Source organism: Mytilus californianus, unplaced genomic scaffold, assembly GCF_021869535.1.
Source record: "Mytilus californianus isolate M0D057914Y unplaced genomic scaffold, xbMytCali1.0.p SCAF_6, whole genome shotgun sequence".
In the NCBI taxonomy this organism is placed as follows: Eukaryota; Metazoa; Mollusca; class Bivalvia; order Mytilida; family Mytilidae; genus Mytilus; species Mytilus californianus.
Genome location: NW_026262712.1, coordinates 32,638,040 through 32,656,058, shown reverse-complemented (window position 1 = coordinate 32,656,058; position 18,019 = coordinate 32,638,040). Strand labels below are relative to the sequence as shown.

The window sequence follows — 18,019 nt, the reverse complement described above, 5'->3', positions numbered from 1 at the left end:
TTCTCTCCGACGACAAAAACATGCTCCCTTTTCCACAACGGAAGTGCATTTGCAACAATGAAAATTGCACAATAAACTTTATAATGCTATAAAATTGCACTTTTCAATTAGTCCACCCATTTCCAATGTTTTTAATTGAAATTCATTATTGTAATAATCCAAATAAATTGAAGTGGCAAATTATGACAATGAGAATGACTCACGATATCATTGCGCAACATACTACGCAGAAGGCGCGAAAATTTAAACTCCCATACCACCTTAAGCGTATCTTGTTTGAACGTCATGTTTTTTGCAAATATACAAGGAATGTGATGATTAAACCAGTTCTAAAACTCTTCATGCATGCCCTTGATGAAGATTTTCAACACTTTTTTGGAATTTTAATCTAAAATGGCTCATAGGGCCATCAGATCTACTGCCATCAATTTGCGTCCGTTGTCCGTCGTCTGTCAACTTTGTTTTCAAAATCTTCTGATCTGATTGCACTCAATGGATTTAAACTACATTTTTTCTATTTCATCTATATGATGTTTACTATCGCACTTGGGATTTTTTCAAGGTTTAGCAACAAATTTGAACACCATTGCTAAAAATAAGGTCAAATTGCAGTTTCGGATTGATACCTCGAAAACTATAACAATTAGAAAAAAACTACGATGTAAACATAAATGTTCATAACAATAAGTTTTATCTATAATTTTAGAAAAATCTGTCAACCAGTGATGGAGTTATTCCCACTGAAATTTTGAATTTTTCTTTTTTATTTTAAGATTTTGAACATTGTTTCGAAAACTATAACTAGAGCAAGGTTAAAAGTGTATTTTGTCTCTAAAAAAATCAACATTGCAAGTTTCATATACCCAAAGAAAATTCTAAAAATCCTGAATACCCTACATGGAGATGTTGCACTTGACACTGTTTAGGAGCTATTGCCCTTGACATTGTTTTGGAGTTGTAACCCCTCAATTTTTACTTATTTTAGCAGCTTTCAGCTATCTCAAAAACTATAGGAAGTACATGTAGGTTAAACATTAAAATTACAAAATGTTCAGCAACATATATCTAACTTGGGAATGGACTCCTAGTAGAAGTTGCTGCCCTTCAATGACAAGTTTTACCATTTTTTATGCTTTTCGCTTTTTTCTGTTTTTCGATATTGTCATAAACACAATAATAATGAGAGTGAAAATTAAACACCAAGCATGTTAAGAACGATAAGATCTAAAATAAGGTTGAATATCATCAATATTGAAAAATGATTGCTTGCAGGGAAATAGTCCTAAAATCACGCATTTATAGCTTTTTGGCAATTATTTTAAAAACTATAATAGATAATGTGATACTCTAAATAGCTTAATAATGAGTAGACGAAAAGTGCGTCTGGCGTACAAAATTGTAATCCTGGTATCTATGATGAGTTTTTTGACCAGCAAACCGAGATCGACAAATAAGTATGCTAGACCGAAATAGTAAATCGATTCTGTATTGGGAGTTATTGCCCTTGAATGACAATTTTGCCAATTGGATAGTTTTTTTTTCTAGTAATTTCTTCAACGCTATAATAAACAATGAGAAACTGTAAACAGCAAAAATAATCAGCAACATATTCTTCAAAAGAGTCAAACGTCGGTAATCATGGTAATTGGCAATCGACTCCTGACAGGAGTTATTGCCCTTAAACGACGATTTTTGTTTTACCCATTTATTTGTTTTTGGCAATTATTTTGAACATTATTCTTATATTCAAAAACTGTACTTAGAAAAAATGGTCAGCGAACCAAAATCTACAAATAAGTCTACTTGACAGAAATGTGCAAATGACTCCTTGTTTTTGTAGGACTGACAATTAGAGTTCGGTATTTTTTTTTTTTATTTTACTTTTTGTTACTATTTTTTTGATTTTGACTACTTCCATGAAAACTATTGCAGATACAAAGAAGTTGTTAACATTCTAATTTATCAACTATATTAAAGGTAAGCAAACATAACTGATCAGTGATAATGTGAAAATGGATATCGAAAATGACATGTTTGTCAGTTGAGCGTGTCATTTTCTTTGGAGTCTCTAGTATGAAATGTCACAAGTAAATCCACTTATTTCTAAAGCATGCCCCATCACAAGAGGTTCGTTTTTAATACTTGTTTTGTAACTTAAAAGAATTCAACTTAGAAAATAGATAATTAAGCCCACAAAAATTGATAATGATTTTTTGTTAGGCATATCTAGCAAAGTTTCTTCTTCTTTAATGAATTGTTCAAGACAAACACAAAGGATGCTCTAATGTATTATGGAATACTTATATATCAAGAGATAATGGAATACCAAATTGTTATAATTGAATTATTTTGTTTTTTAGTATTATTGTTTGCCATAGCATCATCGACACCCGTGTGTAGTGTATGTGATCTCCGTAGTATTACCAAACCATCCATAATCTGGTGTTTTGAATGTAAAGAAGGGCTTTGTTCCGAATGCAAAGAACACCACAGTCTATCAGAGGGAACACAAAAACATTGCACTGTGCCAATACATTAGTACCAGAAAAAAACCATGTGATATTGTAAAAATCCCTCAAATCTGTACCAAACATAATGAGAAGTACACAACTTATTGCAAAAAAGCATGAAAGTCTTTGCTGCGGTAGTTGCATTGTAGAAAATCATATGGAATGTTGAGACTTCGACAAATTGGTCGATGACATTCAAAACACTAAATTTTCAAATGCCTTTTATGAAATGGAACAATCATTAGTAGAACTCTCCGAAAATATTAAAATAATTCGAAATGACAGAGAAAATAACTTGAAGAGGTTATCAAAAAAGAAAACGAAGATCGAACAGGATATCAAACAAACCAGGATTACAATCAACAATCATTAAGACATAATGAAAAAGTTAAATGCAACCGAAGTAAAAGAAAGTAAGCTAATTAGGGAAATACTGGGCTTACTAAAGGAAAATGAAAGGGAGATAATTGAATACCGTAAAAACATCGAAAATATCAAGCAACATTCTACAGATCTACAGACATTTATTTCAATGAAGGAGCTAGAAAAAAACGTCTCAAGCAGAGACAAATTCCTGCAGATGGTGATTGACAGCGAAAGTTTTAAAGACCGCGATCTGTCTTACAATGTCAATGCCGCCATGCAAGATTTACCAAATTATATTACGAATTTTGGAGAAGTAAAAATTACGACAAAACCTTGCTATGTAGTTCAAACACGTAGGAAAGACAAACAAGCCCAAATAATGCTACAGCACGTATTATCCAAGTCAGTTACAACAATCAGTTTGAAGCTGTATAAAGCTATAAGTACCATAGGATATTACATAAGGGGCTGTTGTATATTACCAGATGGCAAATTGGCGTTTGCGACTTACTTCGGTACAGCTGTAAGAGTATTCAACTTTAACGGTACCAAAGACTTTGAAGTGATTACACCAAAATTTGCATTTGACATAGCGTATATCAGTCACGATAACACACTTGATGTAACAACCAATTAAACACCGTAACATGTTATGACCTACAAGGAGCAATAAAATGGAAATTTAATAATGAAAGCGTCCTGGGGTTTCCATGTGGTATCTCAGTAGACAATGATGGTAACGTGAATGTAGAAGGGAACTCATCTAACAATGTAGCAGTTATATCAGCTGATGGACATAAATACAAAAAGATATTTACAGCTAGGGGTGATCTTTCCAGTCCACATTCTCATAATAGAAGTACAAATCAGTTACTAGTTTCGGATTTTGATACAAGGCAATGACTTTTACTTTGATTTGAATATTGATCATTTAACATTAAAAAAAAAGATGCTGCCGAACAATTTTATTCCCTCCTCCCGACTGAAGTTGTAATAGAAAAATGATATATTTCTTTATTGTTATATTTATTTTTAATATTTTGTTATTTTGTTCGAATTTAGCTATACTGTTTGAATTTAAAACTTATAAAATGAATTAATGAAAGTATATATATTAATTGTATAATTTTTCACCTGCAATAGTGTATGAAGCAAATAAAAGCTTTTGCTACCCGTACCCCTTTTTACGATTTAAAAGAATGATGTCTACAATATTAAGATAATAACTAACATGTTTCTTATATACTTTTTAAAGACTGCATGCAATTGTTTCGCTGTAAAAAGGTCTTCTTTCATAAATGTGTACATCAACGAAACTACTTATCAGTGTTTAATATATTAAGCAATCTAGGGTATCAGCATATTTTAATTTACATGCTTAAAAAAGAGAAGTTTTTTTTCAAAATGCCTGATGATAGGTGGGGGATGTTACTGTTTAGAATAATAAAGTATGAATATCTATGAATAAAATAACATGTGAGATTTACGTCAATGTGAAATGAACCGAAACTACAAATTAGATAAAAGTCATCCTGAGATCAACATACGGAATTCAACAAAGATCATGTGTCTACACGATATGTCAAGCATTAAATTGCCCCGAGTCTACAAAAACTACATCTTTCTATAATGAAGTATTGTTAAATCTTACTTTTTTGTCAACACGAAGTATAATAGAAAAGAAAGGATATGGAGTATCCATCCAGGACACAAAATCAGAACATGAAAAGCCAAAAACTCAGAGAGCAAAGGAACCGCGCTTTTATTGCTGTTCTTCATCTCAAAGTGAGGCCTTCAAGACGGAGCAAATACTTTCCCCTCTCTGCAAGTTTAAGTAAGCCCTTGTTTCAATTAAATTATGAAAATCTAAAACATTTTATACTTTTGGGAGATCACAGTGGTCAATCGAATCAACATTTACTTGTAAAAATCTTTTTTATTTTGGCAAAATGGTCCTTGTTGAAAATAAGAAACAAAATAAGATATGATGGGATAAAAAAGTCATCTACAGATATTGTGAATCTTTGGAAATCATACATGATAACCAATCTGAAATCTGTACCCAGCTATTTATCAACTAATACAATAGACAAAGAAAAATTAAACAAATTAATTAATTGTAAATGATAATAAAAAACCGTATATGAGAGAACATTCACGATGCTATGTGGTCTGCCTTGTATGTCTCTTTAATTTGTATTAAGGAATACATTGTTCAGAGGTGCACTCGATTATGTTATCATGTTATATTATTTAGTATTACATTCTAGAAAGATGTTCTATTTCATTTATTGTCATATAATGGAATATTTATTATTTTTGCCATAGTACTATAGACACAGTGGAAGAGATAATTTAACTTTTTGTTCACATGGAGTTGCAGCAAAGCCTACTAATCACCCATCCTACTAATCACCCACTTATATGTATATTATTATTATTCTATTTTTTCTGGTAATATATACTGAAATTGTTGTATCTGAAGGAACAAGGTGGACTTTTTTTAGCCTCCTGCTTACCAGGCAGTTTGCTTGATTGTAAACGGGGATCCTTAGTCTGCATCTTGGGCAACTGAGGAAATTGTAAACAGGAAATTTTTGAAAGAAACAAGTATCTATTTGAACAAAAAAAAGTCAGCCCTTAGCTCCTGTTTGAGCGAATTTAGTCACGGTATAAGTTTACCATCTGTCTATGAAGGCACTGTGTCGTAACAACCTCGGCCAAAGTTGTTGCGACTCGATAGTATATAATTGTACAGTACGCTGACGTATATAAAATGTAGTATTTCTGTTAACTTATTTGTTATTAGTATGCGATTGCAAAACATTAATACACATGTTACTATTTCCGATTGTGAGATGTGATATCTTCTGCAACTGTTCCAGATTAATGGATTTAGAAGTAAAAAGGCTCGATATAAATGATGGATAGAGTGACTTTTTACCTCGAATGTGTTTAAATTTCCTTCAATTGTGTATAGTGTATGGAAAGAGGTATACGGAAAGAAAGATATATACATGGAGATTGAATTGCAAGATTAGTAATGTTTTCCGACAAAATATTTTTTTGTTCTATGCATGGACCTTATTCAGCATTATAACGTTAATTTTAATTAATCTAGAACGGGTATATACACATATTACATCTCACAATCGAAAATAGTAATACGTGTATCTATATTCTACAATTTCACACATATATCAAATAAGTAATATGGATATATATATGTAGGTGTTACGTCACCGAAATGGATATTAGATATAATCGATTCGAATTATTTTTTGCCATAGAAGTATAGACACAGTGGAAGAGATAGTTTAACTTTATGTTCACACGGAGTTGCAGCAAAGCCTACTAATCACCCACTTATATGTCTAGCATTTATATGTATAGCAAAGCCTACTGATCACCAACTTATATGTATAGCAATTTTAGGTATAGCAAAGCCTACTGATCACCCAATAATACGTATAGTCTTAGATACATGATTTTTTTTTTATGAGTTGTTGTTAGCTTTGAACTAGCTGTCAGTAACTGCTAGTGCTCTCAGGCCTGTACGTTGTGTCCTTTTTGTTGTTTTCCGTTAATTATTTTGTTATAAATCAGGCCGTTAGTTTTTTCAATTGAACTGTTTCATATTTTTCATGTCGGGGCCTTTTATAGCCGACTATACGGTATGGGTTTTTATCATTGTTGAAGGCCGTAAGGTTGCCTATCATTGCTTGCATCCACTTTGTTTGAACTGTGGTGAATAGTTGTGTCATTGGTAATCATACATCATCTCCTTATTTTTATAAAGCAAAACGTACTGATCACCCACTGATAGGTATAGCAAAGCCTACTGATCACCCACTTATTGGTATAGCAAAGCCTACTGATCACCCAATTTAAAGTATAGCAAAGCCTACTGATCCCCCCACATATAGATATAACACAGCCTACTGATCCCACTTATAGGTATGGCAAATCCTATTGATCACCCACTGATAGGTATAGCAAAGCCTACCGATCCCCCACATATAGACATAGCAAAGCCTACTGGGCGTATGGTCATAACACTTTCGAGTACGATTATTGTACTCAGACTCAGAAATCAACCAATCAAGTTACCAGATTTCGTGTTCCCAGCACAAATTTTGTACTCCGAGTACTGAGTAAAATTTTATGAGCGAGGTCCCCGATCCCCCACTGATAGGTAAAGCAAAGCCTATTGATCACTCACCTCACTGATAGGTATTCGGCAGTTCGTGAAGCTGTACTTATTAAAAATCGTGACTAACCTTATCATATTTCAATATAATATGGCGTTTTTACATGAAATTGTATATATTTAGATATCCTATCAAGTAGTTGCATGAAAAAAAAAAGGTCGGATTTACCGAGAATTCATCCGAAATAAATAACATTTACTTCAATGAGACGGTGATATTCCAAATTAAGGGGAGCATTTTAGAATGTGTTATGTAGTGTAATCATATGACGGAATGTATGTCAGTTTCACATTATATTGCATCCAATGAGTGTATCGGTTTAAGTGCAGGATAAATAAATGGTATGAAGGATATCAAAGGATACCACAGTGATGGATGGACCTATCATTTAGTTTTAGACAGTAAGAGGCTATGTTACAAATAGGCTAATATGTTTTGCTCGTTTTTTGTACCTGTTTTTTTTTTTATTTATTGGTGTTTGGTGTTTTTGTAAATGTTTGCACATGATAAATACATGCCCAAGCATAAAAAAGGGCTAATAATAATAACAGCAATATTAATAATGATAATGATGATAATACATAAGATTTGTTTTTAAACTTTTCCATACTTTTATCCAAAAACATGAAATGAATCATAAGGAAAATCATAATCGTATATTTTTATATCGTTGTGAAACTACCTTCGCAATGTCCGAGGGTGAATCTGTTATTTTTCAAGATTCTCGTCTTAAATCGATGTAGTTATCTTAAATTTTGTATTTTAACTTCTCTAACACACAATGTAACTCTTATGTCATTCCTTGCACAATGTATGCTTTAATCGAGTATATTTTTAATCAAATGTACCATTTCCCGTTGTTTTTTCTCAAAGTAAATTTCCTCCTATGGAATAAGAGAACTGACATGTTTGACACCTACACTAAATCCAATACAAAACAAATTGTATATATCTCCATATTCCTACCTCAAAGCAGCGCTTTCTACCTGTACCTGTTTTACATGTAGTTCTTTTTTTTATATTGCAACAGTCATCATATCGATCATCATGCTAAGGAAATAGATCTCCACATGTATGGAATATTTAAAATTGAGTTAAAAGAAAATTTACTGAAATGATCGTTTCATTGGTATTTCATTGCAACTCAGAAGTACTGACTATTGGGAAGGTAATACTGTGGGGGGATTACACATTCATCAATAGTTGCATGGACCCAGTTGTTGTGAACTCACCTGAGATACCAGTATAATCTTACTAGGCTAGACGCGTGTTCCGTCCGAATAAGACTCGTAAGTTGCTCTCGAACCAAATCAATTACGAAGTTTAACATTGTAAAAAGGACATATCAAAGTTATAAAGTATTATTTCAACTATATAAGGAATTATTCATATGTGTATAAAGGGATGAATGATAGATGTAAAGGGAGGTATAGTTTATAATTCGCATAAATACTTCAGGGAAATTTGAGACTTTCAGTTGTTTATGACAAGCTACATATTTGCATAAGAATGATGATATGAATCAGACTTTTTAATAGATAAAACAGAAATTACCAGTCAACAGAAAACGTTCCATTCTTCTTTAGACTCCAAACCAACAATGTTTTGTTCTTACAAATTTAAAAAGAGTGATTAGCGACAACAAATTCGGAAACATCTATTTTTTAAAGATGTTTGTACCTCAAACCTCCAACATTTGAAGTAAGTCAACTTCTCCGAGACCACCTAAGCACAAATGTATAAATTATGATGGTTTATCCATCTTCATTATCAGAATGTCAATTTATAATTCATGAAATTTAATATCAGTGTTATCCACAATGATGTAGATTCCATTCGAATCATCTGAACAGTGTTTACATTAATTGCATTCTTTAATGACATTTCCTTCTCAATATCATGGAAGAGATTGATTAGGTGTTCAAAATATATACGCAACAGATTATAGGCGTTTGTATTTAAAAGCTTTAACAAATTAGTTTTAAATTGTATATACAATAAGTATACATGTAGTAGTTGAGCAATTTGCAATCTTTTTATCTTGAAATACAAATGACCGGAAATGCTTTGTCTCAATTTTAACCAATAAATTAGGATGCAAAAACGAAGTTTTGGGGGAACCTTTTCTTGAACAGGATTTTGTCGCATGGTATATACCTGGTCAGAGAAGAAACAGTCGTAGTTGGAGAAATGATCATTTCAAATTGTTCAGTCTTACATATCAAAAAATTCAAAATTATCAATTTGTTTATGTAAAACAAACTCCGTTATTACAGATACAAAAATTTGGTCGATTTATTTTCTGAAAGCATTGCATTGCTTTCTTAGCATGTTTTGTATAAACATCAAGTGTAATCATTATTATAATTTAAAATGTTATAGCTTGAAAACGTTCAAAGTGACTGTAGGATGATTGCTGTTCTTGTTTTGGACTTTTTGTTAGATCTTCGGAATCCTCTGCTTTTATCCATATAGTACCCCTAAACAACTTGCCCGTTTACCACTACTTTTCAGAATCTTATACATGTTATAGAGTCCTGGTTATTTTTCATAGTTTTGAAAAAAAATAGGAACCATTGTTATAGGTATGAAAAGTCTACATCTATTCAATTCCCGCCAAATTGTCATTGGCTTATATCTTAAAAACCTGGGCATGAACCTTTTATTTTATTCTGTTTTTTTTTTTTTTTTTTTTTTTGGTCTGTTATTTATACACTATTATTTTATAGCAGGTTTTGTTAAAGCTTGGTGCACGTATTTTGAAGCAAAGTAGCGAACATCCTTCAAATTTTATTAAATCTTTAATAATAGATCAATATGGAAACAAAGTGGAATCTGGTTTAGTATGCAGTCATAATGATTTGTTTAACTATGCTCTTTGTTATTCTAAATGTAAAATTTAAAAAAAATATTTTTTTTTTTCATTTTTGTAATTATTAATTGTATTACATCATTTCTACGGAAAGAAGTTGAAGAGATACAATTGACTGTACAAATATGAATGCATTAGCATTTTGAGGTTACTACCAGTATCTGCTAGCAACTCGCAATCTTCCATACGGTTCTACTTAGTTCCGTATTGTTAATATTGCATAGGGTCAATTATCTAGAAACTAGCTTTATTAGGATTAATAGATGTAAATGGAGTATTCTAGGTATTGTTATTCCGTCGATTAAAACAGAAATGGTAATAAGATTAATCATGTTGTTATGAGAAACATGTGGTAAACAACAAATATAATACAATTATATCAACTCAATATGGGTGTATGAAATGTATATGGAGGATGGATTAAAGTTTTTTATTTTTATTTTTATTTTTGCAAACTTAATCGAATCCCAAGTGATTTCAAATTGAAAAGGCATAATAGAGACACACGATACCTGAAGGTACCCAAATTTAAACTAACAATGTCAAAAATAAACTGACAACACCATGGAACAAAAGAAAAAAAGAAAACACAAAAAAAACTAATTTAAAAAACACAAACTCTGCTAAAAACCGATGATGATCTAAGGTGATCCGGAAGAGTAAGAAGATTCTGCTCCACATGTGGCACTGGTCGCGTTGCTCCTGTAAGTGCAAATTCGGGGAAGAGGAGGCTGGAATTTTGATTATGACTATAGGAACATATCGTTTGTTGATGTGTTACATATTTGTTTTTCGTTTATTTTTTGTACATAAATTAGGCCGTTAGTTTTCTCGTTTTACATTTGTCATTTTAGGGCCATTTCTAGCTGACTATGCGGTATGGGATTTGCTCATTGTTGAAAGCCTTACGGTGACCTATAGTTGTTAATTTCTGTGACATTTGGTATCTTTCGAAGAGTTGTCTCATTGGCAATCATACCACATCTTCTTTTTTATATATCCGCCCTTTTTTGTAAAACAGATATTTCGTAACGGTCAACCAACTCGTGATGGGGTCCGTAAAATTTTCGAAGGGATGATTTAAACTTTAAACACTTAGAACTCTTGGTTTAATAGCTTCCTTGTGAGCAGCAACTCTCTATCAAGGAAATCATGTTAGGAAACGCAAGCCCAGGACTATCGTATCAACTGGGAGATATATACTCCATATGCAGGCGTTGCTGGAATTTCGCTACATAGAAATGAAAAGTTCACAATTGGGAAGCTGAAATCTTTTTTGTCTTTTGTCGAAATGTTTTGTTCTCAACCGACCCTTATTGTCAATTTCTAGATGTTAGTCAAAATATGCGGCAGACTTAACATTATATGTTGTATCCTTTATTTCAAGTTTGATGGGATAGATGCGTTTAACATTGTCGCCGAATTTTGAATTATTTCGTGAGTAGACATCACCTTTATAGCCCTTGTATGAATCAGCTTTATATGAATAAAACAACAAGTCGACAAGAAGAGGAACACAGTTGTTTCCCATAGGAATGTCGATGATGAAAAACACGTCTCTCAAACGTAATAAATATGTTGTTAATCAAGAAATCAAACATCTTCATAATGTCTGTGTCAAAGATTTTTTGTTTGAATCAGAGCATTTTTTTTACAAAGTACTTGTATCTTCGTTGAACATTCTTTTTTATTAAACAAAGCAGGACCAACTTTTTCACATTTTCTTTTAGTTTAGAATGAATGGAGAATACTTGTGTGAATTGACAAATGTGAAGTCCGGCTAACTGAATTAAGATATTATGTGATCCAACTTTTTCTTGCGAAAAGTTTTATTCGCGTTTAGCCCATTTACATAATGATTTATACGACTTTTATATACGACTTTCTAACTTTGTTCGTATATTCATATAAGATACGATAAAAGTTTGACATATTTGCGACTACATGCTTTCGTTTTCATGTTATTTTCATACTCGCATAAGTCGTAAAAATAGCATTGCTCGCGAATATAAATTGGTTTACAGAATTGCACATTGCTATGTATTTACGGTATTTATTGTTTCAAACTTTTTATGTAAGCTTAATGTCAACCATTGGTTTTTTATTCATAAATCATTGTTAACATGGCCAAATATTTGGTGAAGAACTAATTTCTACAAATTTAATAACAAAAAACATACTTTGAACTGCAGGTCGATTCCCAAAAAGAAGTGGTTATGTCTATAGTGAAACGATTCAGAGTTGTTATAAGATTCATGGTAAAAATACTTCATTGCAGTCTGCAGAGTATGATTCAAAATGTGGTCTCGAACGGGCAGAACTGATGAGAATAGATTCTGAAGAAAAGCAGCTTTTTATTGTTACATTTCTTGGTAATTTTTACGTTTTAGTCCTTTAGAATATTATTTGTGAAACAACAAAATAAAACGTTATTAATTTGATTTGTCCAAAGATTATTTTTACATAAAACTTCTTCAGAAAGACTTCAACGCAAAAAAATGTGACAACAAGAAATGTATATCCTGTGGAATTCAGTATTACTCGTGGTAAATGAATAACAATTACCAAATTCTGCTGAGGTGCACTTTTCCTGGAAGAGTTCGAACCTTAATGTTTACGTCATTTCTTTATATTTCCGAATTGAAATAGAAAATATGTTATAAATCATAGCAGAACCAAAACACTGACTAACTGACAGGATCTGAAAAAGAAAAATTTTAATTTGTTTCTTTAGATTTTTTCCAATTAACAAATGCATGAAATGAGAGAAAGTAATTATTTGGGAAAAAATACATTGATAAATACGATTAGTCTTCGTAACTCGAGCATTGCCACAATCACTGTATCGCGTTAGAGGGGGTAACGCCCTTACTAAATTGTTTAACCATTGTAAAGTGATGGTCCAGCGGTTTATATTGTTGTAGTAATAATTAGGCGTTTTCATTCGAAAGACGTCAACATGTGTCTTCCCAGGACCTGCCTTGATTGCATATTATGCATAACCCTCTATTATTTGTACTGTATTCCCGTCATGTAAAGTTGTCATTTTAGTGGTATATTTAACATTACCATAATGCGCGAGGTTAGGCTAGCCACAAAACCAGGTTCAACTCACCATTTTTTCTTAAAATGTCCTGTACCAAGTCAGGAATATGGCAGTTGTTATCTCATAGTTCGTTTCTATGTATGTTGCATTGTCGTTTGTTTTTTGTTGCACTTCAGTGTTTCTCCCAGGTAGCACAAAACATTTTCAAAACATTTTTATAAGGTTGTATAAATGTCGTCTCAAAACGTTGTCGAAAAAATATTTTCGTGATGTTATGTAGATATTTTTTCTTGTATTTTAAAAACATTTATTGAAAACATTTTTTGAAAATGTTTTTACAATGATGTAAGAATATTCATGAAAATGTTTTCAATGACATTTTTTAAGATATTTTGTTTGAATGTTTTATAAATGTTCAGAAGATATGTACGTTCTACCTCTGAAAAACATTTTAAAAGCATATGAGTAAAACATTCTTAACGATATTGCTGCGATGTTTTTAAAACATTTTCTTAAAATGTTTCATGAAATGTTTTAATAACATGCCTTTAAGATATTTTAACAACATTTTTTCATAATATTTGATGAAAACATTTTAAAAACGTTACGCATTTAATATTGAGAAAATGAATTTATAAAACATTTTGTTACTAATATTTTAACAACATTTTAAAATAATATTATGAATACATTTACCCAAAAACATTTAAAAAACGTTACGCATTTAATATTGAGAAAATGAATTTATAAAACATTTTGTTGCTAATATTTTTACAACATTTTAAAAAAATATTATGAATACATTTACCTAAAAACATTTTATAGAAAATGTTTAAACAATATTTTGCAAACATTAATTTAGGTTATGGAAGAAAAACTTTATTTCATCAAATGCCAGTAACTGAAGCGGTACTTCCCATATATAGCCTTTTACAGTGCACGTATTGCTATTTTCCGGATTTTCTGTTCCAGTACCGACAACAAAAGTTTACACATTTAAAATCTAACTGTTCCCGATGACCAACGAACATGATCCGAAGCAATTTTGGAAACCAGTAACCGGAAGTTTTACTTACCGCCATGCTGTAAACAAAGACAAAGGAAACGTACAAAATAAAGAATAACCTTATCATGCGTTAAAACTGGTAAGATATGACACTAGTTCACATTTATAAAACATTGTTATGCTTCTGGAAATATCTTGGTTAATTTGATTAATATATTCCAAGAATTAATACGAGTGTAAGCAAGCACAATGCAAAAAGGGGGGTGATGATTTAGTCTACCTAGATGTTATGATGTTTATGTCCAGTGAACATTACGAATTATACAAAGGGGGTTAAACTTAAGGGTTATTTATATGATTTTAAAATTCATAAATGTAATCACTTGTAACCAGTGAGCATGTCTGAAAAGTTCTGTGTTACAAGTCAGCCCTTTGACGCTTTGTTGGCTTTAACAGACTGAGCTATTTAAGCAGTACTTCCTTAGCTCAATCGCTGGCTACATATCTACTAGTCAAGGGAATCTCAAACACGCAATGGTTAGCTATAAACACACAATATATAGCGCATACATGTACCAGTCGTCTGGCATATATTTCCGCCCCAAAATAGCTATGATACGCACCCCTGTGCTATTATATAAATAACACATAGCTGAGAGGGTGATAGGGCAGATTGTTACCCCGAGAAAACATTGTCAACTCAGGCGAAGCCAAGGTAGACAATGTCTTTTCGAGGGGTAACAATCTGCTCTATCACCCTCTCAGATATGTGTTATTTAATCTATTATACTGAATGTTCTGTTATTACTGTCGATTAAATTTCAAATTCAAAGTAATAAACTATGACGTCTTTTACATAACAACCATCCGCATTTAATAAAGCGCACACTTGCATCAAGCGTCTCCGTGAAGGGTAATAGAGTATTTGCCATAGGAAAGAGTCGTATTTAATAAAGCGCACACTTGATCAAGCGTCTCCGTGAAGGGTAATAGAGTAAATTAACACCCTCTTATTAACTAATCAAAATCTGGCATTTTATCATGAAGTATAATAAAATATATTGTTAATGTAACTTGTACATTTGTGTTAAGCCCTACAGCCCAGCCCGAGGCCAGATAATTATTTATGTGCCAGTCCCAAGACAGAAATTTGATTTAGTAGTTGTCGGTTCATTTCTGACATATTTGTTTTATAAATTATGCCATTAGTTTCATTGTTTGAATTGTCTTTCATTATACGCTCGTTTACGGGACGTATTATGGTATACCGTCGTCAACATGTCGGACATTAACTCATAAATGCTTTCACCAATTTGAATAAAACTTTTTTAAATTTTAGATTTTAAATTTCTGAGTTCTGGAGTTTTATTCCTTAAAAATAGCGGGGATTTTCTAGTTTTCGGACAATAACTCAAATACGCTTTCAGCAGTTCTCTTTTAACTTTGGTGAATAGTTTATATCTATTAACTTAAGCTCCCTTTTAATTTTCATGAATTTCTGATTTGACATTGAGAAATGATTGAACTTTTTTCATCGAAAAATGCGACGGGCGTATCATGCGCTCATGGCGCAGCTGTTTATTTTTTAATGTTGTGGGCTTTGTAGCTGACTAATACAATGTGACTTTTTCTTACCTGTATTTTATTTATTTTGTTTATTTTAACTTTTGTAGGATCAATTAGCATGATTAGACGTACCAAAATTTAGGATAGATTTTCAGAAATGCAGATTAAAATTGAGAATGGAAATGGGGATTATATAGAAGAATATAAGCTTAGAAATGATTCAAACCATCCTGGAGGAGCAAATTTTATGAAGGTATTTATTCTTTAAAATCCTCAATCTATATCACATGTATTTGCGCTAAAATATACAATAACCATTACGAAACTTGTTTTTTTTTTTTGTAAGACCAAGAAAATGTTGCTGGCCCTACACGGCTGGCTACTCTAAGTTGAGAAAATTGTAGTGTACAGTATACATGTCTTATTTTATAAACTGGTGAAATCTACCGTTACACTTTTGTAATAATAATACACCCCAAACTCTACAGATGTATAAAGTAGCTACAATTGTTGCTTCTGAATCCATTAACACTGATTAGATGACACTTTTCAATATATTTTTGTGAAAACACTGGATTAAGTTGAAGAAAAAAATATTTTATTGTGTAATTCAATGAAATTAGCTGAATTTCCACTCGTTTAATCACTAAACAGAAGGACTAATTTGTTTACACTTTATTTTACAGAAGCCAGCAGATGTCAAAAGAAATAAAAAGAATGGAACAAAAGAAACTTTGAAAAAGAACAGTGATACGAAAATATTGAATAAATGTTTTGCATTTATAATTGTAATTCTATCTTGTATAGTGTTGACTAAGGCAGCAAAGAAAACAGAAAAAAAACTTCAGAAAAAAATGTCCGATGATACATGTGATCAAACATGAGATCAAGAAATACTTCTCAAAAAAATGCACAAAGATTCAAATCAGAAAAAAACTATGACAAATTATTACGTGTTCAAGGTATTACAAAAAATAGGGTTATGTCAATGATACATCAATCCGACAAAAGTAAACAAAATATATGTAGATTCAACTGCAACCAACAAACAATTGTATTAAAAGGAGATGTGGGGTAAAGATCAGTATGACAGCAGTTGTTTTTCAGATGCAGATCCAGGATTATGAAAAGAGGGGCCACAGGCTCTAAACTAGACTTTGTTTGAGTGAAATAGTAATTAGAATTAACCATAATTGTAGCTCCATAAGGGGACCCAGGAAGCCCCCAACCCCCAACCCCCAGATCAAACATGATTAAAATGTTTTTTGAATATTTTATAAAACATTTGAATGATGATGTTAGAAAACATTTTTCTAATGATATTCATATAACATTTAAATGATGTTTTGAGAATATGAACATTATTAAAACATTTTGTAAAATGTTTTTTGAACATTTTCACAACATTTTATCCTGCAAAAACATTTTTTTTTTTATGTTTTAAAAATGTTTCAAGGATATTTTATAAACAAATATATTTAAAACATTTACAAAACATTTTACAAACATTGTCAACAAAATTCAGAAACGTTTTAATGATGTTTTAAAAATATCCTGGCCATGTTATGGAAAATGTTTTGAAAATATTTTTAGCGCCATACATATTAACGTGATTTTGATATTTTCTACGATATTTTCACCACATTTTTCAAAATGTTTTTGTGTTAACTGGGCTGTTGTTTCGTTGTTTTCCTCTTGTTGTTGATGTGTTTCCCTGGGTTTTGATTTGTGACCCGGATTTGTTTTCTTTCAATCGATATATGACTTTTGAACAGGGTATACTACTGTTGCCTTTATTTATTGTCATTGTATGACGTTTACATATCTCATGTGATGCGCTTAGCACGTGTGTGTTGCTACTTAACGTTCTTCATTAACAGGGATGTGCTCATGACACGCCATTTTTTGTATGAAAATGCAAAGTATACAACTCTCACACTTTCGGCGCTCCCGGTTTCGTTCCTTTTGGAGTGCATACGATTCCTTAAAGTTTTAATTTTACCTTGATGTGTTACCTCTGAATGCAAAAAATGTATGCGATTTGAACATGGTGTATCTACTGCTTCTTCTTATTTATACAGGACGAGTTTTGATCAATGTTTGATGACTTTCAATTGTTTACATTTTGTTGTGAGGTCTTAATAAAGCAGGCTAATTAAAAATCATACCAAAAATCCTTATTTCAAATTTCAAATAAAAACAAATACTTTTCGTCAATCATGTCAATTAAGCCTAGATGTTTGAAAAATGTATGTTATTGGTTTGCACAATATTTTTTAGATTATCTTGATGTTACCAGTTGGATACTGTTTCAAGGATCACATCTAATTGCAGAGGAGCATTGGCGATACAATGATGGGTCAATCATTACTTACTTCAATTGGCATTCAACACAACCTGGTTCAAGTGGTTACCCAGGTCAGACAGAAGTCATTGGTATGA

The 18,019-nt window shown here is 31.8% G+C and overlaps 1 long non-coding RNA gene across 1 annotated transcript; it reads left to right on the top strand.

The window, feature by feature from the left end:
* The first annotated feature begins 13,920 nt into the window (after nt 1-13,920).
* LOC127705009 (uncharacterized) lies at nt 13,921-16,363 on the top strand. The gene is made up of 3 exons (XR_007983603.1): nt 13,921-14,150; nt 15,685-15,830; nt 16,264-16,363. It is a non-coding gene; the product is annotated as an uncharacterized LOC127705009 (long non-coding RNA).
* The last annotated feature ends 1,656 nt before the right edge of the window (nt 16,364-18,019 follow it).